This window comes from Helianthus annuus, chromosome 15, assembly GCF_002127325.2.
Source record: "Helianthus annuus cultivar XRQ/B chromosome 15, HanXRQr2.0-SUNRISE, whole genome shotgun sequence".
In the NCBI taxonomy this organism is placed as follows: Eukaryota; Viridiplantae; Streptophyta; class Magnoliopsida; order Asterales; family Asteraceae; genus Helianthus; species Helianthus annuus.
The window spans coordinates 84,509,068-84,517,033 of NC_035447.2; the positions used below are offsets into that span (position 1 = coordinate 84,509,068).

The window sequence follows — 7,966 nt, forward strand, 5'->3', positions numbered from 1 at the left end:
AGGACCCGACGGCCTAGGTCTATTATCAATGTAGCTTACTGACTCTTGTTGATCGTCCGTTTCTTTCATACAACTCCAATTTTCGTGTGGCCCACCACACCCTTCACAAGCCATAACCGAGACTGTTTTTGTCATTTCCAATTTTTTATTTTCGAAGAAAGGGCCTCGATTTGGGCTTGTAAAGAAGTGCTTTCATCAACCTTATGGGCGCCCGGGGTAATAGATTTATTGCCTCGGGGGGTGTGCCACTGAAAATTGGTTTGAGCAATTTCCTCAATTTGGTTGTATATTTCATGTGGGCGGCGATTACCTAAAAGTCCCACGGAGCTAGAGTCAAGTGTCTGCCTTGTGTGTGGCAACAACCCATTATAGAAAGTGGATACTTGTTGCCATATCGCAAGGCCGTGATGTGGACACTTTCGCAATAGCTCCTTGAACCTTTCCCAAGTTTCATATAAGGATTCCCCATCCTCTTGTGAATATGTATTAATTTCAGTCATTAATTTAGCCGTTTTAGCGGGAGGGAAATACTTATATAAAATTTTTTGGGCTAGTTCATCCCAGGTGTTTACCGATCCAACTGGGAGGGCGTTAAGCCAAGCTTTTGCTCGGTCTTTTAGTGAAAAAGGAAACATTCGGAGGCGGATGGCGTCATTTGATGCTCCATTGATCCGAAAAGTATCACATATTTCTAAGAAATTAGTAACATGTAGATGGGGATCCTCGTCCGCAAGCCCATGGAAGGTTGCAGAGTTTTGGAGCATTTGTATCAAATGCGGCCGAAGTTCGAAGTTATTGGCTTCAACATTCGGTGCATTGATAGCGGCGCCGAGGTTACCTACGGTGGGTCGTAGATAATCCATGAGGGTACGTTGGTCCGCCATTGGAAGTGGATTTCCCGAAACTTTCTCTTCGTTTTTGGCTTTTAGTCTTTTTCTGAGAAAGCGTTCGGGTTCTTCTAGAGGTTCTTTTATGTCCTTATTAGAACTGGAGCTCATACACTACGTAGGGGTGGCATCTGGTTCCAAGTCCTGCAATAAAAACAAAAAAAAAGAATGCTGGTCAGAAGGTTCACCACGGCCCCGTGCTCAGTGAACACGGCCTGTGGTCGGAGTTACAGTGATTGTTTTCCAGATCCCAGTTACTGGAGAGTTGGACACGGCCCCGTGTTGCACCGACACGGCCCCGTGGTCAGCCTTTTGTAACTTGGAAAACTAAAAACTGCCAGTAACAACGCTGGGCACGACCCGTGTCCGACCAGGCACGGCCCGTGCTGAGCTCTGCAGAAGCTGAAAAACTAAGAAAATCTTAAAAAATAAAAAAGAAAAATAAAAATATGATTAGGCCGTTGATTCCTAACTTTCTTAAAATCCTTGTGTCCCCGGCAACGGCGCCAAAAACTTGATGCGTGTGTAGTGTAATATATTTTAGATGTATATTTTAAGCCCTTTTTACACTTTTAGCCAAGTTTTAAATTTATAAAACACGATATTCACTAACACTAAACACACATATGGGCAAGTGCACCCATCGTGGACGTAGTATAGTGTTGGTAAGATACCGAGGTCGTCCAAGGACACAAGAGCTTTTAGTACCGGTTTATCCTCAACGTCTAACCAAATCAAAATGTTAGAAAAGATTTTTAAACTAAGAGAATAAAAACTAACTAAATGCTGAAAAATAAAATAAAAATAAAAACAGATAGACAAGATGAATCACTTGGATCCGACTCGTGTATTAGTATAACCTTTGATTATTTTCGCACTTTTGCACTTGTTTAAGAGATTATCTTAGTTATTGTAGTAGGCCTCTCTTTTGAAGGCGACGTTACCCTCAACCCAGTAGTTTGAGTCAGCAAGGATACAATCCTAAAGGGTCGGATTATTGAAAGATAATGAATTAAGTTATTAATGCAAATTATGGTAGGCCCCTCTTTTGGAGGTGATGTTACCCTTGACTAAGTAGTTTGAGTCAGCAGGGATACAGTCCTAAATAGCCGGGTTATAGTATTAATAGTAGTTAACTTATGAGGGGGTCAAAGAGTTTGGATCCCCGCCATCCAACACCTATGGGTATTGAAGGAGATCCTACTAAATTTGACCCAGGTCCCTTGCAGGACCTCTAAACGCTGAACAAGGGCAAGACCCTTACCAAACCGTTCCCTTAACCCCCGACCAGGTAGCCAACATACCTCCATATAGACCGTGGAGATATGAATGGTGAAAATCTTTTATTTTATATAGACAGTAAAATAATGCCAAGACACCACGGACAAACGATAAGGAAAAGTCACCTTCAACATAAGCAACTAGTTATTAAAGTCACTAATACAAAACCAAATAAAAAGTGCAAAAGATTAAAAATAAAAAGTATTATACTAAACACTTGTCTTCACCAAGTGATGTAAGAGACTTAGGCAAACATGGCCTTGATTGTCAAGAACTCTTACGATCAATCTTGGATCCCGAGACGACTCACACACTCTATGATGGACAATGGATGATGGTGGTGGATGATGGTGTTGTGATGGTGGTGGGTGGTGGATGAAGTGTGAGAGAGGTGGTGTGCCAAGGGATGTGTTGCAATGAAACCAAGCACTCCTATTTATAGGCTGAACAGAAGGCTTGGCATGGCCCCGTGTCCGCTGGGCACGGCCCCGTGCCTGTCTGACATTCTCTCTCTTCATTAATTGTAATTCGCAATTACAATTAATGCGCCTGCAGTACTTTCGCCACACCCCCGTGTTCACTGGGCACGGCCCCGTGGTGGGCAATAGAAGCTTCTACTGGTTTGTCTTTTCTGCTGCTTCTTGGGCACGGCCCCGTGCTGGCTGAGCACGGGGCGTGTTCAGTCTTCTGCCTTCTCTATTTTGCTTGGGAGGATGCTGTCGAGGGGTCGGGTAATCCACTTATGTTGCTTTTCTTGTATTTGTCACACCCCGACCACGTAGGACAACAAACCGTGGCGGAAACGTCGGGGAGTGTTGTAACAGAAGCTATTGTTTCACAACCATGGATACAAAATAGTTTTGTTTTATTGATAATATTAAACATTACATTGTCTTAACATAGAATAAACAAGTTTTACATCGTCTATTACTATTATTATGTCACTAAGGCCTCGTCCAGATCCTATGTGACGCATGCATCCTAGAAATCATCAAGCATCAATACCTGAAACATATGTAAAAACTTAGTCAGCAAAGAAATGCTGGCGAGTACATAGGTTTTATAGGAGTGTCGAATTCATGGCTAGTTTAAGTGTTGCAATACTTTATTAAAAACTTTGTTTTGAAAAGAGTATAATATTGCAACTTAATTAACCAACTCAAATCAAGCGGGTTATAGTTTATAAAACCTCGTAGCCATGATTCTTAACCCAAAAACATTTGCTTTAGAAAACCAACTTGTAAAACATCTTGTAAAAACTCGTTAAAAACTCGTATAGTTTATATCTCTTAGAAAAACATCGTTGTGTGACATCGTTTCAAAATCGTTTACCCAAGTGAACTAAATAACGCCACGATATGTAATATGATGAAAACACTTATATATAAGAAGTACCAACGGCGTATCTACCATGTTTTCACCACATTACCCCCGTCTCGTTATTTAAACACTTAACCAAAAACCAATCGTTTATCGAAATCGTTTAACATTGTTTCCAAATCGTTTACAATTCGTTCCCATATCGTTCCCATGTCGTTCCCAAATCGTTCTCATATCGTTCCCAAATCGTTTACTCGTTTAGATTGTTTAAATCGTCCTCGTTTTAATTGTGAAAACTTATATATGGTCGTCTCGTTAATAACATTCAAACCTTTGTGACTCGTCCATCGTTCAACTCGTTCTCGTATTAACAAACCACCAAAGGGTAAGTTAACAAACATCAGATTCAGTCGCTACCCACAACCCCCACACATAACCATGGGTGTAGTAAAGTAACGGGATTTGTCAGATCCTATGGTACCATAACCTAATACTGATCGGCTTGATCAATGCTATTGAATGTCATTCGTTATGTAACTACAACCAACAAGTTCGTTCACTTTATCAAAATCGTTCTTAGTTTAGTAAAAATCGTGTTAATCGTCTTTGAAATCATCGTTTAAACCTTGAAAACATTTCGTACATATGTATCACCCCAAAACATTTAAAAACATTAAAATAGGGGAACTATGTACTCACATGTAGTGCAAAGTATCCTCGATCAAATAGAACTTCAACAAACTCGAGCAAACCAGAGAAATCAAGTAGCTCCTAGTAATCGAACCACTAGTCAAACAATAGACGCTTAAATCGGAAGATCGGACAGAATGAGGTCTTGTAAACCAAATGAGTGTTGGAACTCATGTGATATGGTTTAACAAAGCCTATATCCTAAATCGGAACCTAACCTAAGTGCTTTCGACCCATCGCGACTCATTAAGGTAGCTTATGCTACTTTAAACGCGTCGTGCACGCAAAAGCGCGTTCGAGATGTCTAACTAGTCCTATGACAAGTATTATATGCCCATACATGTTTAATTATGATACATAATTAGTTACGTGTCAAAAGTTTAGGTTACATATGCTTAATTACCAATTATGTATGAAAAGGGTATTTTGGTAATTTACCAAAGGCATATAACTACCTATCATGCGACTAATTAAACCTAAGTGACCATAAGGTATAACCTCGGAAGGTTATTCCCTATGCTACTATGGTCACTAAACATGTTTGGTCGGATCCTAATGATCGACCAAACGGGTCGTGTTCGAAAGTCTAAGCGGGTGTTTAGTCCGCTTGACTTACGACTCTACACAAGCACTAAACTAACAAGTGACGAGCTAAACATGTCGAAACATGTTTAGTTAAGTTAGAAAACACGTTTTGATATCAAAACAAACGGTTTTGACATCCTAGAGTAGTTTGGTTACAAAATACGCGAGAAAACGCATTTTGGCCGAAACTACGACTCGCCACTGAGCCTAGATAACGTGGTAATCAGTAGGTATAGTCACTAGGGACTATAACCATCGTGATTACGCTCACGTTATGAAGTTCAAACGAACTTCGCGTTGACCATAAACTGGTCAAAGCAGAAAGTCAAACATAGTTTGACTTAAATGCTAAAACGAAAGAAAAACGCGAAAGAATACTTACAGAAGGTCCCCGCAAGTTTGATTTTCCAAGTATTCTCAGGTATGAGGTGATGGAACACCCCAACTTAGAGAAATCTCAGAAATCGAGTGGGGAAAGAATGAAGTTGGGTTGGATATTTATAGGAATGGCACAACCGTTAGGATCGTTAATCGAAAAACGTGCTTCGATCTTGGCCGTCCACATGGGCCCATTGTTTTGAAAACCATTAGAGCCCATAGATTAAATCCCCTGATTTGAAAATACCATTTGCACATGGTTTTGAAGTGTATAACAGCCATAAACAGCTGTTTGCAAAAAAATTGCATATCTGGGGAGGCCATGCGGCCCGCATCAGGATACACACAAACTCAGGCGGGCCGCCTGGGCTTGTCTGATCAGCATAAACTTTCAGAAATGACAGTTTTAGCCCCTGCATGCTTTTAAGTCCATTTTCGACACGTTTAAGCCCCGTTAACCCCATTTCAAGGCTCCAAAATGAAGTTAAAGTATAGGGAACTCAAAACATGCTCAAAAATATCTCGGATGTCGGTTCGTTTGGTCGTACGGTTGCGTTATTCGCTTAATTACGACGGAAGTCGTAACTAACGCAAAAACGATCCAAATTAAGCGACGAATGGAATTTTATCATGCCAAACACTAAAATAAAATATTTTAATGCTTACATAAATTTTTGGATGTCCGGATATATTTAGAACGTAAGATATGCGCGAAAATGCAAACTTGTGCACTTTTTGACGCTTTTAGTCCCTATTGGTCAATAAAGTTTATTTTAGCATACCGAACACCTCAAAACCTATTTCTAAGCTATGTAAAGGTTATTTAGGGTATGTTTAACTTATGATCAAGTTCTGGAGTGTTCGTTACTATTCAAATCGGTATAGTTTCGCAATTTGACATAAATAGTCCCTGTGATCGAACAAGGTTGATTTTAACACACCGAACCATCCAAAACTTATTTCTAAGTTAAGTGGAGGTTATTTAAGGTATGTTAAGCTTATTTCACTATTCCGGAGTGTTTGTTGCATTTAAACTGGTTATATTTATGCCTCAGTGCGCGTATAACCTTCCAGAAAGCGACTTAGAGCTTGAAATTGGAATCGAATCGAATTGTAAAATTACCAAACACAAATATACACAAAATAACACCAAAACACATATAATAACACCAAAGCACATTGTTTTATTAATAATCAACATTGTTTTACATCGTACAGAGATTACAGAGCACAGTTGTCACAGTATTTATGTTAGATTTAGCTGTCTTTTTGCTTCTTTTGTTAATTTGAGCTCATTTAATCCTGAAAATACAAAAGGAAGACAAAAACACTCTTTTTCCAGCATTAGTACTTAAAAAGGGTTAATTTTATGCCTCATTTGATGTAATTTATATGTTGCATTTTACACACATCACCATCAAGAATCGGTATCCCTTGCCGAGGCTTGGTGATTTATTCGACCAACTTCAAGGATCAAGTTACTATTCCAAGATCGATCTTCGATCAGGTTATCACCAGCTGCGGATCCAGGAAGAAAGTATACCGAAGAACACCGAGTCAAAAATTTGTTTTTAGACATACGCTAATGTTGTGTTTATACACGATACACAAAACAGTTACACACATAGTACAACTTTTTGAGGGTTTACGAAACATGCATTTAGGACCTTCGGGAACTTATGTCAAAATCCATTAAAGGTCACCACGTAAGAACCACGTCTATTAACTCAGGCTAACACCATTATCCTGTCACATATGCTATTTTAGTTAACCGAACAGGTGAAGTACTCGAAATTCTTATATTAAAAAAAATCCACTTCTGCATCTAGCAAGTAGATTTTTACATCTCTGCTCCTCTTAATGGTAGTTGCATCACGACAATTTTCTTCATTTGAGCGAACACTCATTTGCTTCGGTACTTGATCATTTCATATGATACACATGCAATCGTTTGTTACGCATGTGGCTTCCCTTCCAATGACCGTTTTCATCAAAGTTACAAATATTATTTCGCTATATCCGATTATTTCCTTGTGACTCGGATATTCTGCATTATTGTAAGTATCGACTCCTTGATATTGGGTCAACAAAACCTTCTTGGAATTTCTTTTCTTTTCAGTTACATACATGGTTTATCCTTACAACCATGCCGAAATTCCCTTGTCGATACATACGTTTATTGTCGGATTGCGCTGAAACTAAGTTCAATTGCTTGAACTTGTCCATTTCGCATATGCAATTCAAGACACCATATGATGTATTGAAAGCATCATATTCAAATTCATTTTAGCAAGTGTTTCTTTTGTTCCGAGTCATAGTAGACTTGTTCGGTCTGCGACTCCATTAAATCGTTTGTTGGTTTTAACACCTTGTGGTGATGCTTTCACTAAATTGAAGCATGCGCTAATCTCGTTTACGCATCTCATACACAGATTTAATTGCTTATTTATTGACTTGCTCTAAATCCGCTCTGTTTTATCATGATTAAAACAGTCTTAACACAATCGTGTGTTAAGACAATGGTAGATAAATTCATTTTATATTCCAGTGTACCTCCTAACGGTTCTTTCATTATCGATCGAATGCCTTGCAGTATTTATTGCTTTTTCATCTTCTATCAGAAATAGTAGTTCTTTGGTGTACTATATTCAATTGAAAAATCCTACGATGCCGTTTGAATCAAATTTTCAGGTTCGCTTCATTACACTTTCATTTTACTTCAAACACGGTGAACTTGTTCGATCATCGCTATTATTGAATTATGTCATTACGACACCTTGTGGTGTCGGTACAAACTTGTAGCTTGTGCTAGTCATGGTCAACCG

At 39.1% G+C, this 7,966-nt stretch overlaps 1 non-coding gene across 1 annotated transcript; it reads left to right on the plus strand.

The window, feature by feature from the left end:
• Positions 1–399: 399 nt before the first annotated feature.
• On the plus strand, positions 400–506 carry LOC118487714. Its single transcript, XR_004882657.1, has one exon. It is a non-coding gene; the product is annotated as a small nucleolar RNA R71 (small nucleolar RNA).
• Positions 507–7,966: the final 7,460 nt, after the last annotated feature.